Source organism: Lissotriton vulgaris, chromosome 8 (genome assembly GCF_964263255.1).
Source record: "Lissotriton vulgaris chromosome 8, aLisVul1.2, whole genome shotgun sequence".
Classification (NCBI taxonomy): Eukaryota; Metazoa; Chordata; class Amphibia; order Caudata; family Salamandridae; genus Lissotriton; species Lissotriton vulgaris.
The window spans coordinates 1539017756-1539038599 of record NC_141696.1 but is presented as its reverse complement, the minus strand read 5'-3'; the positions used below and the strand labels follow the sequence as shown (position 1 = coordinate 1539038599).

Here is a 20844-nt window from a genome sequence, read left to right as displayed (position 1 = left end):
AGCACTTTGTAATTTGTGACTACCCAGTCCCCACACTTTTAGCACAAGTAATCTCCCTCGCACGGTTTTAGACTACCGTACCCTGACACCCGTCTTTTCTGCCTTCCTCTACAGCTCTCCGTGACCAAGGACACCTTTGCCCGAAACGCATTGGAGAAAGAGTTCATAAGTTAATTTTCACGAATGTACGCTGTCTTCTGATATGTTGCTAATATCAGTCTAAAATTGCTAAAACCAACTGAAGAAAATTATGAAAAATAAATAATACCTTCAACTGAACATTGAATCATATTGTTTGATCACTCCTGGTGTGCCTCCTTAGGGGATGTATCTGCAGTTCTCTGCATACACAACTTTAGTGATTCTCTAGAAGAGGACATTGTGTACTAAGAGCCCTCCTATGATGAACAGTCGAAGCTACATATCGATTCCGACTCTGGCAGACTTACTATTTATCAGAGGAAGATCAGGTCAGAAAATCCTCTTGAATCATATAAAATTCCACTCAAAAAGAAAAGGGATTCTTCCACATCTTTTTGAGACTGTAAGGCACCATGACCAGGACACTTCTGCATACTCACCCACACGCACTAATGAGGATATGGGGTATGACTACAATGAACAATTTAATTACCCTGCGGACACGGATCAGGATGACCAGACTCAAGCCTGGACACACCCTGTTGACCCGGGGGAGTCACAGACTATTCCTGACACTCCTTCTTATCCTGTCAAGACTTCGCCAGCAGAGGATACAGCTGCGTTTAACCCATTAATAGAAAGGGCAGCCCACAATCATGATGTTGAAATGCATGCTGACCCAATTGAAGAGGACTTCCTATTTGACACTTTCTCCACTTCAGAGAAATCAGTAAAGACATTGCCAATGTTGAAAGGTGTCCTTAAACACGCAGGAGACATTTTCAAGGAAACCACAAGAGCAAGGGTTGTTAACCCCAGAATCGAAAGAAAATACAGACCGGCACCTGAGAACCCTACATATATTAAGGGACAGCTGCCATTGGACTCTTTGGTGGTATCAAATATTCGTAAGCGTGTCAACTCACAAACCACTGGTGATGCTCCTCCTCCAGACAAGGAGTCTAAGATATTAGAAGCTTCTGGGAAAAGGGTGGCTGCTCAAGCAACTAATATATGGAGAATTTCTAATACACAAGCCCTACTAGCCAGATACGATAGGGCGCATTATGGCACACTAGAGCAACTGCTACAACATGTGCCTGATGTCTACAAGGAGGGAGCAGAAACACTGATGCAAGAGGGAAAACTCATATCTAACGCATCCATTAAATGTGCGCTAGATGCAGCAGACACCGCAGCCAGGGCCATCAACACAAGTGTCATGCTCAGGAGACATGCTTGGTTACGCATCTCTGGGTTCAAACCTGAGATTCAAACCACATTATTAAATCAGCCTGTGAACCCTGATTATTTATTTGGTCCTGATGGGGGCACAATATTAGAGAAGATTTAAAAAGACACAGAGACAGCCAAGTCTATAGGTGCCTTGCAGTCACAACAATTCAGAGGAGGCTCCTTTCGTCGCTCCAGTAACAGAGGAGCTGTACGAGGCCAGGCTTCCCAGCAGACTCCATACAATAAAGGGAGCACGCAGACCACCTATAATAAAAACAATAGAGGTGGATACCGTGGCAACAGCAACAAAGGCAGAGGACGAGGGAATAACAACACCAGATCCTCCGCAAATACCAAACAGTGACGCTTTGTCACTGCCCCCAGATCATGTAACACCGGTCGGGGGACGATTACAACAGTTCCTGCCAGTCTGGGAAAGCATTACCGCAGACAGGTGGGTGAGACAACTTATTCAGTACGGCTATTGTCTAGAGCTAACCTCCACTCCACCCAACATACCCCCAAGACACCGTCCTATGTCTGCAGAGCACATACACTTATTGCAGCAGGAAGTCATCAGCATGCTGCAAAAAGGGGCCATAGAACTCGTACCTATACAGCAACAGGGTACAGGGGTATACTCGCTGTACTTCTTAATCCCCAAAAAAGACGGGTCTCTCAGGCCAATACTGGACCTCAGGCCCCTAAACCAATACATCTTGTCAGGATATTTTCACATTATAAACAAGACAGAGCCACCCAATATTCCCGTCAAGGCTGGGTATTATCAGTTACAAAAACAAAATATGCCTTCACAGGATTTGTTTCATAATACTTCAGTTAATACAATTCAGTCACCAAACAGTGATCTTCAATAAACAAAATGCAGGAAATACAATTTGTCGTGTTATTTATTCACAGTTTTAAAAAGGCTGAAATATGGCAACGTACATACTACTCCAATATTTGCACTTAATTATCGGTAGTACAAAAACACTTTTCGCTCCTTCATATGGACCAGTAAAAAGACCATATATCACATTCTATTTTGAATATCAGTGAACCCATTTGAGGTCATAACAATGATCTTTATATTTGCTAAACAGTGTTTAACTGTCGACATTTCGGTCCCCCGTTGGTCTATACAATCCTTGGGGCCATCACCAGGACGGACAAGTTGCACATCAATATCAACCACTTCCAGCCGGAAGTTCAGGTTCTCCAAGTAACTTTAATTATCCTCTGATAAAAATCGCCACTGTCTTTAATATGATACCGAGGCTCCACAATAGAGTGTCAATCGCTTTAACAGTTGGGGTTCTCCACGTTCTATGTCCGTGTACTGCCAGGATATTTTCACATGCTCACTTTACAGCAGGTTCTACCATTGCTCAGTCAGAGAGATTTCCTCGCAACACTAGACCTAAAAGACGCATATTTCCACATACCGATACATCCAGCACACAGTAAGTATCTCAGGTTTACCATACAGAATCAGCACTACCAGTTCAAGGTCCTGCCTTTCGGGGTGACAACAGCCCCCAGGGTATTTACTAAGTGCCTAGCGACAGTAGCTACGCACCTACGGAGAAACCATATTAACGTCTACCCCTATCTGGACGACTGGCTTATCCAAGCAAAGTCAGCCCAGCAATGTGCCAGCCACATGTCCCGCTCTATTTACCTTCTACACAGCCTCGGATTCTCATTAAACTACACAAAGTCTCATCTTCAACTCGCCCACGTACAACAGTACCTAGGAGCGACAATAGACACTCTGGCAGCAAAGGCACTGCCAAACTCAGCAAGAATCAACAGCATTCAATTACTGATTCAGAAATTCAGACCCCAACACTCGCTCACAGCACGGGTGTTTATGCAGTTGATAGGCATGATGGCCTCCTGCATCTTCATAGTCCCTCACGCGAGACTACACATGCGTCCGCTTCAGGAGTGCTTAGCACGGCAGTGGCCAGGCTCAAGCACAATTAAAAGACCTAGTGTTGGTGACCGGTCGCGCATACAACTCTCTGCATTGGTGGAACCCACAAAACCTTTGCAGGCGACGACCTTTCCAAGAGCCTGTACCACAAATCGTGCTTACGACGGACGCATCTCTCCGGGGATGGGGAGCGCATGTCCTCCATTACACAGTGCAGGGACTATGGACGACACAGCAAAAGAAGATGCACATCAACCTGCTGGAACTGATGGCAATCTTTATGGCAATGAAGGCGTTCAAAGTACATTTGTGCAACAAAGTCGTGTTGATCCGGACAGACAACATGACTGCCATGTACAGAAGCAGGGAAGGACACACTCTCCACAGTTGTCACATCTAGCGCAAAGCATGTGGAAGTGGGCCATTCAGAGAAACATATTCCTCATGGCGGAACACCTCCCAGGCAGGGACAGCCAGATGGCGGATCTGCTCAGCAGACACAGCCACCAGATGCACGAGTGGGAGATACATCCCTCAGTGCTACAACCGTACTTCCAGCAGTGGGGTCACCCAGAGATAGAACTGTTCGCCACAAGGGAAAACGCAAAATGCCAAAGCTTCGCCGCCAGGTTTCAACATCCGCAGTCTCAGGGTAATGCGATATGGATGAACTGGTCAGGCAGGTTTGCGTACGCTTTTCCCCCAGCCCCGCTCATACCACTAGTGGCACGCAAACTGCGACAACACTCAATGACACTCATCCTAGTTGCTCCACCGTGGGCGAGGCAACCGTGGTACACCACGTTCCTAGAACTTTCCATGGTGCCTCATCAAAGGCTGCGATTAACCCCCAGTCTTTTAACGCAGAGCCATGGAGACATTCAGCACCCAGATCCGCAACAGTTGAACCTTGCGATCTGGCTCCTGAAGTCATAGAGTTTGGTTACCTGAACTTGCCTCCTGACTGTATGAATATTATCAAGGAGGCAAGAAGACCTACAACCAGAGCATGCTATGCGGCAAAGTGGAAACGATTTGTCATCTATTGTAACAATAATGACATAAATCCGCTAGATGCATCAACTCAAAACATCATATGTTATCTGTTACATTTTCACAGATGCAATCTAGCCTACAGTTCCATGCGTATACATTTAGCTGCGGTGGCAGATTATCTTCAGAACAGGCAGCACCTTTCACTCTTCAGAGTACCTGCTATTGAAGCTTTCATGGAGGGACTCAAACGAGTGATTCCTCCAAGACACCCACCTTCACCTGTCTGGAACCTGAATGTGGTTCTAACCAGACTGATGAGACCACCTTTTGAACCTCTACACTCGTGTAAAATACAATTCCTAACGTGGAAAGTGGCTTTTTTAGTGGCGATTACATCACTTCGAAGAGTTAGTGAGCTGCAAGCCCTAACTATTCAGGAGCCATTCATCCAAATTCACGCAAATAGGGTAGTGCTACGTACAAACCCTAAATTTATGCCAAAGGTGGCTTCCCAGTTTCACATCAATCAAACTATAGAACTGCCAGTGTTCTTCCCAAATCCAGATTCAGTGGCAGAAAGAGCTCTACATACACTAGACGTTAAGAGAGCTCTCCTGTAGTATATAGACAGGACAAAACATTTCAGGAAAACTAAGCAACTGTTTGTTGCCTTTTCAGCACAGCACAAAGGCAACCCCATTTCCAAATCAGGTGTAGCCAGATGGATTGTTAAGTGCATACAGATTTCTTATCAGAAAGCTAAACGCACATTAACAGTTTCCCCAAGAGCGCATTCAACACGCAAGTTAGGGGCATCCATGGCTTTCCAAGGAAACATTCCTCTAGAAGAAATATGTAGAGCAGCCACATGGTCTACCATACATACATTTACCAAACACTACTGTGTAGATGTACACTCCAAACAGCAAGCAGCTGTAGGACAGGCTGTACTCAAGACTCTTTTTCAGACTGCTGCAGCTGGCACGGGCAACCACCGCTAAGGGGGAGACTGCTATACATTCTATGCACAGATATGAATTCAGCAGCCCACATGCCTCGAAAGGAATATGCTACTTACCAGTATGCATCTGTTCTTGGCATGTAGGGCTGCTGACATTCATATCGCCCGCCCTCCTCCCCAGCGCCTGTAGCAGCTGCAGCATTATCTCTGGCATGGCCATCTCTTACTTTACTATCTCCATCTCTGCCACAATGGCGAAAAACAATCTGAGGATGGAAAGGATGCCCATGCGCACTGTAGTCCGGGGGAGGAGCCACCTATCTCGTGATACTTCGAAGACTCTTCCAGGATAACAATGTGCAATCATCCGGACCCAACACTAGGTGGCGATCTATGCACAGATATGAATGTCAGCAGCCCTACATGCCAAGAACAGATGCATACTGGTAAGTAGCATATTCCTTGTCTTGACTGCCAGAGTATTCTTTGAACTTTGGAGCGTGCACGCAGAGATGTTTACCTTGTGTATAATGATTAGGTATTGCCTGCTACATTTATTGGTTATGGTCGAAGAGAATATGTTATTGAACCTACCCAAACAGTGCATTTCGCATTGGTGAACACAGGTTTTTAAAGTCTTCTAATGCATGTTTCCTTTTAAGGTCTATTTCTGCTGAAGCATTGAAGTCTTCATCTGTAATCAGTTGCACTCCTGAGACTGACTTGCCTCCCATGGCTTTCTCGAACATTCAGTATACGAGAGACAAAAATGACGAAGATAAGGCAAGCTACGACTTTAAGACTCTACAGAGACAAGTGATAAACCGATTCATCAGTGGGAAACCTATCATAAAGGTTCAGGTCAGTGAAACCTATAATAAATAACCCCTATGTGTGTCTTGTACATCGAATGAATGTCAAGAGGATGTTTCTCAAAAGATGGACTGAATGAGTCAGAGCAGCGGTCATTGTGTATCCACTCCCTTCCTCACCTAACCATACTTCCAAGTGAGGCTCTCAATGCTTATAAGTCCCGCCCCCTTTGTGCAGATTTCCATTTCCCATCCTCCTGTCTCCCCAGTACCTCAAGTCCTCCAGCAGGGATTTCTACCCTTTACTCTGCTCTCAACTGCCGTAACTAGCTTGAAACTGCAAAATCTCCACTGAATGTCCACACACTTTATTACACAGCGTAATCTTTGAATCAACTTGGAAAACAATTTCTTCCCTGGATGCAATTTAGCAGCAAATATGAATCCCCAAAAAACACTTTGTTGGTCGTAACCCTTTTCAAGGTAACAGAGAAGTCATTTTATACCACTGCAAACCACTCCATATCCAAACATATATCGTCATAACTTTGTGAGAAATAACGACTTTTGAGAAAAACAATAAAATAAGGAGGGACATATTGTAGGAGAGTATGGTCTGCTTCCTATGGTCACCCCCAACTTTTTGCTGTGATTTACGGGTTTTTCGACTATAGTGTGGCTGTGGGCCTGCTAATCAGACCCACAGCCCAGCTGTTCTCTCTCTAAATTCATACCATGTACTTTAGGTACATACCTAATTGGGTATTGGGTCACCTTTGTGAGCCCCTGTATAGTGTACCATAGGTACCGAGGGCATAGGTGCATCCAAGGCCTACTAGGGGCTGCAGCATGAATTATGCCACCCCTGGCTGGTCCTCCAAACTGACACCACAGGCTGATCACTCAGCTTGGGCAAGGTTGTGTAATCACCCCTTGCTTAGATATAGTATTCCTATATCTACCCTTATATATAGACACATATATACCTATAAGTCACTCCTATGGCAGGCCTTGACAATCCTGGAGGCAGAGTGCTTGGTTTTATGTGAGATGCTGCTCTAGCATGAGCTGAGCCTGTCTGCAGCTTTTGGAACCATGTCCTTATAGCTGTTCTATGATATAGCCATACAATATACTCTTAAGGGCATTATGAACCTCGCGGTTAAATGCTAACTTTGGTTTGGCTTTATCAAAACATGTTGTGTAAGGTGTCAAACACTTTGGAATACTACCCCCTCGTCAGTTCTGGCGACGGGGGTAGCATTCCACCCTTCTAGAGGGAGAAGACATGTGGTTACTGCTTTACCCGGTTAAAGTTAAACAGAGCCTCAGCATCACAAAATGGATACTGCTGCCACAGACATGAGTCTGACCTCCTGCTGCTGGATGAAACTCCGTCAGGGGAGGCCTGGACAATAGGTTTCCTGCCTTGTGAGGTGCTAGCACCTCCCCAGACAGACTTTTAGTGTATTGGGGCAGGGAGGGCTGCAAAATGAGACACTGCCTGGGGCACACAAGGTGCTCCATGCATAGCCCGGTTCAAACCAGTTGCTGGGGCACTCCAGTCCCAGCTCTGGCGCGAAACTGGACAAAGGGAAAGGGGTGTAACCACCCCTTTCCCAGGTTCCACCCACAGGAGAGACCTAGCAGGTAATCCAGTCCCTTAGTTTAGTATAAAGATAGGAGCTGAGTCTAGAGACTTTAGATTGTCCTGGAAAGAAACTCTGAAACGAACTCTTGGACCTTCGACGTTCCATTTCGACTGGAAGACTGAAGACATCTCCCTTGTGGTCAAGGAGTGACCACCCTGTGCAAACAGGCACCAACAGTAACTTGCTGGTTTGCTTTGTCGACGCTCCAGCCGGAACCCGAAGACTTAGCGATGCAGGAACTAGACTCCCAGACTTCTCTGACTCCGACCCATATCCACAGCAAAGCTGAGACCCGTGGCAGACACGAGCGACGTGGGACCGGACATCCTGAACTAACCACTTTTTGCTACCTGTGCAGCTTCTGAGGTACCCTCGAAGTTGTGCATTGGGGTTTGAGAAGCCCCAGACCCGAGCAGCATTTGCACCGAAGCTCAGCCCTCCACACTCCACGAGTGCCGCGTGGGGCCTGCGCCTGCATTTCTGCTCGATGCATCTTTGCATTTGCTCGGCCCTTGGCTAGTGGCCCCATTGAAGACATCCTTGTGAAACTACAATGCTTGCCTGGTGGCTTCGGGCTTGCTTCAGCTTCCCTGAGAAGGAGAAGCTCTTCAGACCTTGCTGGTCTGAACTGAAGCCAATCTTCCCATCCTGCCTGGATTGCATTTGCCAAGGTTTGTTGGGTCCAATCCGGATACCCACACTGCCAACAGCTAGATCCATCGTGGGACAGCTCGACTCCAGCTCCTGGTTGTCGTCGACACCTCCTGGTCCTCCTGGCTGCAGAGACAAGCTTCACCTCTTCACCTGAATGCATCTCAACATCGCCTGGTTCCTTCCTGGTTCCTTCCTGGTCACTGGGTAGTGACCCAGACTTTGTATCCTCTGCTTTCAGGTTTTTCTGGACTCCGATCCACCCTTGGATCCACCAGGACACTTTTTCCTGGTCGCCTGCAGCACTTTCTTGCAGCTCTCCATAGGAAACAGCGACGAAACCCGACACGAAAGAGCACCTATGCACCCAGCTTCCCTGGGTGAGGTACCTCGAGTACTCCGGTGCTCCCGTGGGTATTGACTATCCAAGTGCCCTAGTTTAACAGGGTTTTCCCGTAGTCCATCCAGAAGTGTCCAAAATCTATTACTTTATAACTTTTACGTTCCCATTGAAACTCAATGGTAACTCGCTTGTGTGTTTAGACACTGCACACGCTTCCCGTGGGCCTCCTACTTCCAATCCCTTGGTTGTTCAGTGTAGCCCCAGTGATTTCCTAGGCCCTAGGCCTACTCACCTTTTCTGAAGTATATCTTCTACCACTTACTTAGTGTATGGTTCGTGAGGCCCCCAGGGCGGAATTGTATTTGTGCAACTTATAGTATGCTTATTGAGTAACTTGTGCTGTATCTCAAACTCTGACCTCATAAAGAGACCAGAGGGGTTGTGTTAGGAATAAATACATATATATTTTATATATACCTTGTGTGGTGTCCTTTCATTTGATATTCAAGGGATTATTATTGGTAAAACAGCTGGCTTCACATGCTCTCTGAAGTTTTAGCCTAAGACTGCTTTGTCCATGCTACCACTAGGAAAGCTGGTCTATAAGGTTGACTTTACAACCATCACCATAAGGGTTATTTGGACTGGTGCAAGGTGCCCACTAGAATAGTGGACATCATATACCAGGCAAACTTCTCACATTGGTGTGCAGCGCTTGGGATAAGAGCTTGCTGATTGTTTTACCATAATATCTTGAGATATCATTTGAAAGATCACATTAAGGTACCTAGCGGTACATATAATCAAGTCTTAAATACTTAAGTTCTACTGAACTTAGTTGTTGTGGAGCAAAGGGCCTAGCACACCCTGACTACAACTCCTAGAGAGGTTTAGTAGATAACACTTAGTGTAGGTAGGTGCACACACCACACCTCACTAGAAAGATGTCAGCAAGAGGAGACCCTAGTGGATCCCTCCCAGCAAAAGTAGACTTTCTAAATATGGCACCTTTACCTTCCACGAGTTGAGACACTTATGTACAACTAGAAAGTTGAAGCAAGGTTCAAATCCTATTCTTAAGCATCTTATAGAGATACTAGAGGAGTATGATGTAGCTAAAGCAGCTAACTTAGTCTCAACAAGTAGTTTAGGGGAGGGTCACCCATCAACAGAGGATTTCCCTGCTGAAAATCTAGGAGATGATGATGATGATGATGAGGATGACACTGAGCTGGTTCAAGTTTTAGAACTCAACCAGGTCAGCCTAAGCTTACATGGGGCTGGAGAGGACATAGCCCACTTCAGACCCCCAAGCAGGCTTAACTCTGGGCTCAGAAGGAGGAGATCCCTATCCAGGGAATCTCACCATTCTAATGCCTCAGTAGGATCTGATGCCTCTGCTCAGAGGAGGATGACTTTCCCTCAGAGGAGAGAGCACCAGGCCAGAATGAAGGAAGTTAATCTGAGGATTGAGAGGCAAGACAAGAGCTTTCCCTCGCCAAAGAGAGACTTGCTCTTGCAAGAGAGCAACAGTTAAGTGGGTTAGAACCCACTGGTGGCAGCATTATCCCTAAGGACAGGGAGGGGTCTTATGACCATAGAAACCTAAATAAGATTGTCCCTCCCTACAAGAGTGGGGATGACATCCACAAAGGGATAACTGCTTTGGAGAGGGACTGCAAAGTGCAGCAGCAAAGTACCCACGAGTCAGTGGGCAGCATTCTTATGGCTCTCCTTTTCAGAAAAAGGAAGAGACAAGCTCCTCACAGTTAGTGATGAGGATGCTGACAACTACACTGTCCTGAAGAGTGCTCTGATCTGGAGATCAGCCATAGGACTTGTCAGCTTTCGCTTAGGGACTTTTTTTTCTGTTCACTTTCTTGATAGAAAACGACCAGTAGAGGTCAGTAAAATACAGAATCATTTCAGCATTCTCTAGATTATAGTCCATAGAAATTGTCTTCCAAGAGCACACGTAGACAATAATATTTTTTTCAAATCGTGCATTTTCAGTGATGTGACCACCGAAGGCCCTGATTTTATATTAAAAGCAGAGCTTTGGATTATACCATTTCCTGCTGAAAGTCAATATTTCCCCCCATGTGTTCCCATACCTGGCGTGTCAAGCAGTTTGGTGCTTACTGTTCCTCCATGTTAAAGGACAGTAGATGTTTCAGGACCCAGGCTAATGTACTGTGTAGCCAAATACATATAGGGTCCCAAAGGCGAGACCGATTGCATTGTTTAGTTAAACACACGTCCGAAGGTCAGAAGTAGCCAAGGCTTATAGATAAGGCTTGTATTTCTTGGCAGGTCGGGGAGGCAGCCCTGGCAGAGAAGGAAAAGAACTCTTGTTTCTTCTTTCCTGCCCAGAAGGCGCGCAACACTCATTGCTTCACCCTGTGTGTGGCAGCCCGGCCCGAGACAGCTTCCCGGGCACACACACAGCCCCATCCGAGTACTTCACAGGTCTTTGAAAGACCATTTGCTTGCTAACAAGGCTTTGTTGCCGTTCACCCCTTCTTAGAGCCCTTGCATCTCCACTCTGCAAATTGCTAGAAGAGGCAGACTCCCACCTGAATTTTTCGTAGCCCCCCCCCCCAACCGAAATTTGGCTTTAGTTGCGCCTCTGCTGCTCAGAGAAGGCAACAATAAAGATGTAATGATAACTCCAGTGATTAATGTTTTTCCTAGAGATAGAAATGCAGTGCCGACTTCTCCTGCACTGCCGCTGGCAGCTGCCCACCGCCCCCAGCAGCTGCCCCCACCCACTTTCTTACTCTGTCTCCCTCTCTTGCTCCTCCTCACTTTTTGAAACTATTCCATTACAAATTCTTGTTTGAGGTAGTATCCTGTCCTCAAACTTTAAATAAGCTGATAGCGTATTTGGCTATACCAGACTTTTTGTTAAGTAACACTGTAATTAATGTGTGTATTTTTTCCCAATCTCAGTGGTTTTAATTAATCAACCTTGGAGGGATGAAAAGCTGTGCTGACTTCAGTGGCACTGGAATTGATGGGTATCAACTGCTTTACAGATTTCCTCAATAGAATTACCTCACTCGGCTATTGTAATGTATGTATCCGGGCTATATGCATCAGATTGTAAAATATCTCAGTGGATTAAGAGACTTGCTGGAGCGATCCGAGATTAATCAAAGTCATTGATTTCTTTCAAATTAATGGAATAGCTCAGTTGGTCAGTGTGTTTGATGCAATGCACTGTGTGTGATCTGTATGTCACATGGTTGAATCCTAGCAGAGTGCTCCGTGGGCTCACGCATTTGTTAGAGATTTAGGGCCAGATGTATCATTCAAAATTGCGATCACAAACGCCGAAATTCGCAGAATTTCGACATTTGCAATCGCAATTTAGCTAAGTGGACAATTCTGAGGTACTCTTCTTCGGCTGCTCACACGACCCAGACTGGCAGGAATGGTGGCCTATCAACATGTTTCCTCCAGCGCACTCTTCCCAGCTAGCTAAGAATCTGGGGATCAAGATGGATAATGGCCTGGCGTTAAGATCTCAGATCCTTGGTCTCACGGGGACATGTTTTGGCCTATTGAGGATGCTCCGAAAGTTTCTTCTTCCTCTGCTCTCAGAAGATCATAGGAAGACGACGGTGCAGGCCTTAATCGGCTCAAGATTGGACTATTCCAACGTCCTGTATCTTGGCCTGCCGGAATATCTTTTACAACGTCTGCAGGTCGTCCAGAACTCGGCCGCGCTGGCCATTTTTGGCCTTTATAGACGTTCTAGAGTTTCACGCCTTTTGCAGTCTCTCCATTGGCTGCCTATCCGGAAGCGGATAGTTTTTAAGGCCTTGACCCTGGCTCATAAGGCTCTCCATGCCTCGGGAGCTAAATATCTCCAAAGGAGGATTGCCTTCTACCAGCCGACCCGATCGTTGAGATCTGAATCACTGTTCCTCGCGGTGGTACCCCGAGTAAAGAGGGCCTGCATTGGGGGTCGCTCCTTCAGGCTGCTGGCACCACAGATCTGGAATACGTTGCCTCTGGCACTACGCAGCACCTCTAATCTGTTGAATTTTAGGAAGGGCCTTAAAACTTGGCTTTGTGCCCAGTAATTCTTTTCTCTCCGATTTTTGCTGTTCCTTTTTGCATGTTCTGTGTTGTGTTACTCTACGACTGGTTTTAATAAAAGCGCGGGACACTCTCTGGAGTAGCCGTGCGCTATAAAAGACAAAACTAACATTAAGGTAAAACTACCTCGCAAAATAAGGAATCGCAATTTGCGATTCCTTATTTTGCAATTGCATTTAAGGAATCGCAAATTTTGCGATTCCTTAAATGCAATGTAAGAGGCAAAAAAAAGTGCAATTTGAGCTTAAGGAATCGCAAATTACCACCAACTTCAAGTTGGTGGTAATTTGTGTTTTCTCTGAAAAAATCACTTTTTTGCATTTTTCAAAGGGCCATGTGACACACATACATGCCCTCAGGGCATGTATGTGTGCCACATGTGCACACATGCACATTTTGGGGATGCAAAATGGGTGTCCTTTTAACACCCTGGCACCCTTGAAATTGCATTCTCAATTTGCGATTCTCTAATTGAGAATCGCAAATTGAGAATATCTTCCCATTCATTCCTATGGGCCTCTAGGCCCATAGGAATGAATGGAGTGGTATTGCTTAATTGTGAATCGCAATTTGCGATTCGCAATTAAGGAATATGTAGGATTCACAAAATTATTTGGAAATCCTACAAACATAGCGTTTTGCGATTCTCAAATAGCGATTCCCAAAAAATCGCTATTTGAGAATCACAAAACCAAACTATCATACATATGGCCCTGTCACGTGGGTGTGGGTGTGATTTCACTCTGTGTTAAGTTAGCATGAGCTTATTAGAAGTTTAAACACCATTTTCCTTTTCTGCAGACTCTACACACGACACATTTTGTTATTATAGCTTCCGGCCTGGTATAGTATTTCGCTTCACACGAGAACAGTATGTTTGCTTCTAATATCACTATTGCTTAGTAAGCTATGTCTGTACAGTGAGTGCCGAGGCCTTCAAGGTGTAGTGTAGTTCCTATATTCCCAATAGGCTCTGCGCATTGGAATGATATATCCTGTAGCTTAGACGTAGGAGTGAGTGAGGAGTGAGGTCTACTAGGTCTCTACCGAATATATTAAACTTAATAGTGAGTGCCAGCTAGCTCAGAGGTCACTAGAAACTTCCTCGAATTCACAAGAAGGGATTCGTTTCTGACAACCGCATAAACATGACTGCTTTGTTTCCTATAATTAAGAAAGCAATCTCTAGAGTCGCGGAAACAATAGATAGCTAATTCACTCAGTCAATCGTGCATGCTTCTGTTCACCAGAGCGGCTGAGAAAATAGAGAGACAGGCGTTTTCAATAAAAGTGGTTATTTATTGTCTTCTTTCTCAAGCATTGACAATGAACTGCTACAATAGTAAAGCTTACTATGAATTACAAGGCATATAATATGAACAGTATTATAAAGTAGTACTTTAAGAGCATGATATGGGTATTAAGCCATAAAGTGCATAAAAGGTATAAAATGTATAAACTACATACAGTAATAAAAGGATGACTAAAAGTACTCAACTGGTGCTTCTAAAATACGCCTACCCCGGTGTACCTAACCTGAGTCTAGTACGAGGGAGGGAATAAATGAAGAGGAGCTTAAGTCTAGGAGTTTTTCTGCCAGGAATCTAATTCCAAGAATTCTCTAAGAGGGCTAATCAGCTCTGTACCTCGGTTTTTAGAATGAACGAGGTCTTGCATCTCGTTTTCGGGACTCAATTTCCCAGATACCCGCAAGGGTAGACTGGAAACACTGGAGCTGGATTTCTCGGCAGGAGAAATGACAGAGTCTCGCAGTGCTTCTGCTGGAGGGTTGGCTTCCTTCGGCACTTGCTGCTGCAGGGCGTCGGGCAAGTAGATAGTCGATCTGCTCCAAACCACCGTGTGTTTGCTTAGGCAAATCAAGGCATATTTATACTTTGAAGGTGCAGAGTTTGACGCATGTTTGGACTCAGTTCTTGGAAAAAGGCCGGGAGTTCTAGGAGAACTTAATATTCAAGCAGGGGGAAGTCCCATGCTGCTGAAGGCGGGTTTTTCCAAGAAAACTTTGTTAATTCTTGGAGCTTAGTGGAAGTATCCCTGCCGTATTTGGGCTGTATGGTTTAGGCCAAATATGGTATTGATTTCTATGCCTTTATAAGGATATGATAAAGTATACCTATATAAAGGCATGAATCAGGAATTTTATACTAGGGTCCTAGATTCGTTTACAACACACACTCCACGATTTTAAGTTGAATAAGCGAACCATGTAGGCACTGAACATATCTAAAGCTAGTGTTTACAATCCCACCCCAAAATACAAAAAGTGCATTTGAACTGGGCATGCAGGAAAATATTTTAGCATTTCTACAGTATGCAATGTACTTAATTGAAGAATTTCTAAGCATAAAGTCATTTTGTTAAAATATGTAACAATGAAATATTCATGGAATTTACATTTATGAAAATGGCTCTTAAGATACAGAAGAAAGATCGAGCGATCCTAGACGGCATCACCCCTGTTGCTGCTCTTTCTACCAATTTAAACATGTTGGCCCACTCCAAAACAATCTTCCGGAATACAAAAACAGCACTTCTCAAAATTGATAAACTTCTAGAACACAGCATTCGCCGCTCAGGTTGGGAATCCTCATGGAATAATCGATATATATTATACAAGGGCAAACCATTGTATAATGCGCAGTGGGTAAAAAAAGGCATCCTCTTCCCGCACCAACTATTCGAAGGGTCATACTCTATTCCGTTCCGAGATTTACAAACCACTTGTAGTCTTGAGCCAATGGAATTCTATACCTTCTTAAACATAAAAGCAGCGCTATCTAAAGCAAAACTCTCACTAACACCCCCCTCCCTCCCATCCTACCTCACTAGGTTAAACAGACTAGGCCACCAGGTATCCTATCTATACAAAATCAGTCGCCCCCAACATTCCAATCTCACTGCACCGATCACACAGTTCTAGACCACTCTTTCGTCTAGGCCGATCTCAGAAGCGAACTGGACCAGTACCTGGGAATCTTGCATGCGACACAAAATTAGCCCTACTTTATCCCAGACCAAATACTGACTCCTCCACAAGGCCTTTTGGACGCCGGTGCGTTTATTTGCGCATAACATCAGCCCAGACGCCTTTTGCTGGAACTGTAAGCAGGCAGAAGACGACTTATCGCACATTATGCTAGAATGCGACTGTCTAACCTCCTTCTGGGACAAAATATTTGAGTTTATTAGGAAGGTTCTCCCCATTGCACCATCTAGAGAGCTACCGTACCTGGTTTTTGGTTTCACCCAGGATCCCTCCCTCAACGCAGATGACAGGGCTCTACTAGATCTCCTGCTCACAGCAGCTGTTAAGATAGTCTTTAGCAATTGGAAGGACACTAGCAAAGCTAACTTTGCCTGCTGGCTCAACTGGGTAATTAGCCTCCGAGGAGCGGATAACATAGCTCTCCAACAGTCACCCTGGCGCCCTCCTACGAGAACGTTGTGGTCTTCCCTTGACAGTTATTTCACCACCCATAAACCACCTTATGTTTCTTCACCCCCCCCACACACTTGTCGCGTACTGACCACATCATATAGCAAGGTGTGTGAGGTTACCCTATCAGCATTGTTCACTCTTAGACCCTGAGCTCCAACCTCATAAATTTACCGCTTCTCGTTCTGTACTATTTCAAGTGCTACCGATGAGGTCTGTGTTGACAATTCAAAGACAAACATTCACATATGCCGACCAATGTAGTATGTACCATTTTGTATTGTACTTTACGTCAATATTATTATTATTATTATCTTTTTTACATTACTGTACTGTTTGTAATCTAGCAAGATATGTTTTCAATGTTTGTGTTATTTGCATTTTTATTTGATACTGAAACACCCAATAAAACTATTTGAATTAAAAAAAAAAGATACAGAAGAAAGAGGTCGAGACCATTTCATATGTCATATTATGCCATATCAATAGTTCTATTAATAGGTGACAAGGCCAAATAGTTCTTTTAGTCAATGTTCAAAAAATGAATTTCTTGTTCTCTAGGAATAGTTCTACCTTAAGCGGATTAGTCTGTGCCACAGGAAAAATTCAATCTGTTTTCAGTAAGTATTGAAATATTGTGCCAAAGTCAAAGCTGTATGTTTTGAAAATTGAAGGCCGAATGTCAGAGTTCAGGTAACGCTGTGTGCATGAACCAAAAGTTATTCTCGGTGTCAGGAGAAAACATCAGGTCGTCTAGGCTGGCAAAGAAATCGTCTACCACAGTAGGTGAAAGTGGAACCGCTTGATCTAACAGATCAAATGTGCACAGATGAAAAGCATTGCTATTAGTGCTTGTTGATTCGTTAGCAATTGTCAGATCAGATGGTACCTGTGTGCCTGTTGAATCTCGTATCTCACCTTCAGTCAGACTTAGTGGTGGGATCTCAATGAATGCTGTCATCAGGATTTGTAGCAGTTGGGGACAACATAATGCATGAGCCGTTACCAGACCTAGCAGAATGTCGACATCCGATGGCAGGACCGATGGAAGTGTAAGACAAACGTCTACACGCATTCTTCCCCGCAAAGCAGGCAGCGTAGAACAGGTAAGATGCAATCTTGTTAGATTGGTCTGAACAAGAGAAGCCATGTCGTAGTCAGATCTCTTAAACGAGCCAAGCCGAGAAACTGTGTTATTCTCTCACGATACCTCTGGGCATGGACCATTTGTTCCATGATGTTCTGGGTATCGTTGGTTACCGGACTTGCCATATCGGAGCAGAAGAAATAAAAATAGTATTCCTGCTACGAGTCCCAAGATGAGAGGCAGGCCGCCGAGCACAGAGTGCACGAAATTTGGAAAAATGCAGAGTACTGCTTCAAAAGGTGCTAACAGTCCCGAAAAAATTGTCTTAAATACATGTGCGATAACACTGGTATCAGACATGTTTAAGATTTGACTTAACATTTCTGCGAAATGTACTGGGCAGTTTGTTGATAATAATGCATGTATCTCTGCAGATGTCCTTGCAACTTGCAGATCATACGTTTCTTTTGATGATGTCAGTGGCACAGATTTTTGCAAAAGAATAGCCTTTAGTCTGCTTAAAGTATCAATTTGTATAGAAGAGATATTCAGTGAAGGCCATATTGCCGTCTCACTGTCTGACTTGCGAGTTGGATACAATACTTGCATATAACAAGTGACCATGGACGGCACACTAACCAGATAAACTTTTCCTGGCACCATGCCACAGCATGATTATTCAACATAATGTAACTGCCATTGGATAGCTGCCTGTAAATGGGTTCTATCAGTGTGGAGGGTGTACCGTGCAGGTGGCATAAAAGGTTATTCGTAGAACCGTCGCAGGCTCCGTGTAAATTAATACCTTGGCACAGAAGTGTACCACTTAGTGAGTTGTTACAATTTTTTCCACTAAGGAATACTTCTTTCCCCTTGTTCCAAGATTTGTGTGTATGTGGTAAAGTCCATGTTGACTTAATATATTCTTTACCCAACCTTTCATACAGGCCTTCTGGTATATGCTGTAGACAATACTGAAACTGGAAAATCGTCACTGGTATCATGATGGTGCCATGAACTATCCATTCGATGACAGGTTTCTCAGAAACTGTCAATGGTAATCTTTCCAGCCCTTCAATGCTCAGCACCGCATAGTCCGCTCCTCGTTGTGCCAAAGAAATTTGTTTATCTGTAAGGTTAAATACAGCAAACAATGATGTGGTGTTGATTAGCCGCCGCGTCACGTAGCCTGAACCCAGATTTTGCAACGTCCAGCCAAGCTGCATTATAGAATGTAATTGAGACTGGCCATGTTGTAACATTAACAAGTCTTGTTCCATTATGTCTATGGCAGATGATACAATGCTGTCCAGTGAATATATTCTGGAGGACAGAGTCGTTAACCCATTGTCCACTACAGAGAGAGCTTTCTCCAAATTAATACGATCAATTTCTTGTATTCTTTCTGCAGTTTCTAATTGTGTTACTTTCCAAGCTTCGTTGTACGCAGCATATATACCTGTGTATATGAAACGTTTCTGCCGTGGTTTGCGAGGTCCTAATAAGAAATCTCGCAAATCATTGCTTTCTTTAATTAAAGATAATTGTTGTTTAATTTCCAGAAGTGTTGATGTTTTTAGCCATTCAAGGCCTAGTTTCCCTACACTAAATGTTGTCACTATCCCTGGATGTTGTCTCTGGGAGTATCTTGGATCTGGCCTGTTAAGTATAAAACCCTGTGTTTTGTTCTGGAATACATCTTGACAGTTATTGGTGTCTGGTGGCCAGATTAACCATTTTTCAAAATCAGGACTAGTTCTGTTCCGTGTAAAAACATATTGTACGTCTATCTCCCTTTCTGTGGTATTATTATTCTCAGGTATGGGCTTTGGTATAGACAGTTTATTTAGATCTTTTATTTTTGCTAGGCCAAGACAAGATGCTTGTTGCACAGTGTCATTTAAAAACATTATTTGTTCAGGTATAATCCAGGCTCTGAATAAAGCTTCCAAACCTTGCACCTGCCAGTCCTTTGTGCCCCAGACAGATTTTGCCTCTATGTTGTCTTTCCAGAAGACGTAACCTAATGTGGACAACTTAGCATAAAAGTGTACAGAATAAATTTGTTTGGTATTGGTCAACATTGTTTTCATTCCTGTTTTATTTATGTTTTTGAAATAAAACGTTTCTGGATCTGAAGCATTGAATCCTGAGAAGTAAGGACATTTTTCCAAAAATGTTTTAGGGCTGCCTTTTGGTGGCGTTGGACAGTGTTCGCATTGATTATATTTAAAAGCATTTCTAGGGTTTGCAGATTTGTGCAAATAGTGATGACCATAATGATTAAAACAATACATTTGTTCATAGTCTGATGACCCATCTAAATAGTCATGTTCAGTATATTTTGCGGACATTTCTAAATCTGACATCATATTATTAATAGTCTCAAAGTCCCAATCATCAGAGAATGTGCTGGGTGATACAAAGTCATTCAGAGAGACCTTGAACTGATGTGGAATCCTCAGCATTTCTACGGGGCCATATATATCATAATCAGTTCTGTCCCATGCTATACCACCTGGTATAGGGATGGATGTGATGTTCACTGATGACAGGTCTCTTTTTTCAACATGTGATGATTTGTGAGATTTTAGGATTAAGTTGATTTTCTGACTTGCTGTGTCCATTGTACTGTATTTTCCATCTATCATTTGTCCCAAGCTTAAAAACAATATTAGCCAGAGCAGGAGGAAAAATGCACCTAAACCAATCCAAAATTCAATCCATAGTGAAACCAGATATATTTTTTCAAGTTGATGAAAAAGTTCTGTCGTTTTTTCTTTGAGAGTTTTCTTTGCTGTTGTTTCTTCAGGTTCACTGGGATCCTCGGAAAAGTTATTAAAGTTTATGAAGTATCAAGATGCAGTTCTGTCAATTGTTTGAATGGCATTGGGGTTTGTTGAAATTGCTGGAAATGATTTCTCCTTTGTCATATTAGTGTATTCAGGTGCTACATCATTGTAGACTGGTGTTTCTGGTCGAACTGTTATTTGGGTCTCAAGAGGTACGAGTTCCATTGCTTTGTTGCAAAGTCCTTCTTTTCTTACTGCAGGTTTATCAAAGGTGATAAGTCTTTCAGTTTGAACCTCTTGGATTGTAGCAAGATTTGTCTGTCTGCTACATTTTAGGAGTCCACTTGACCTACTACTTATTATTGGCCACATGTTGTCGTTTTACCAGGTCGATGGACACAACTCTGTTCTCCTTTTTACCAGCAAGGGGAGGTAGTACCACTGATCTAGTTCCTTGTATACCCAAGACAGGTACTGCTTTTCTGTAAGAAGGCCCAAATTCCTTCTTCACCGCAATCTTTTCCCTGACTAGATCCCTAATCTTTGGAATCCAGATAGGTCTTGCTGGGACAGATGGTTTCTCTCAGTGGCTGTTGGCTTTTGTGTTGTGTTACTCAGACTTCTTCTTGTTTCATTTAAGTCCTGTAAGACAGCCAAACAATCTTTG

General features: G+C 43.9%; 1 long non-coding RNA gene across 1 annotated transcript in view; it reads left to right on the top strand.

Moving 5' to 3' along the window:
* The first annotated feature begins 6053 nt into the window (after positions 1-6053).
* Positions 6054-20844, top strand: part of LOC147700318 (uncharacterized) — a 116285-nt gene continuing 101494 nt past the window's right edge. Inside the window, exon 1 of the long non-coding RNA XR_015299249.1 lies at positions 6054-6137. This is a non-coding gene — a long non-coding RNA (uncharacterized LOC147700318). The remainder of the gene's footprint in view (positions 6138-20844) is intronic.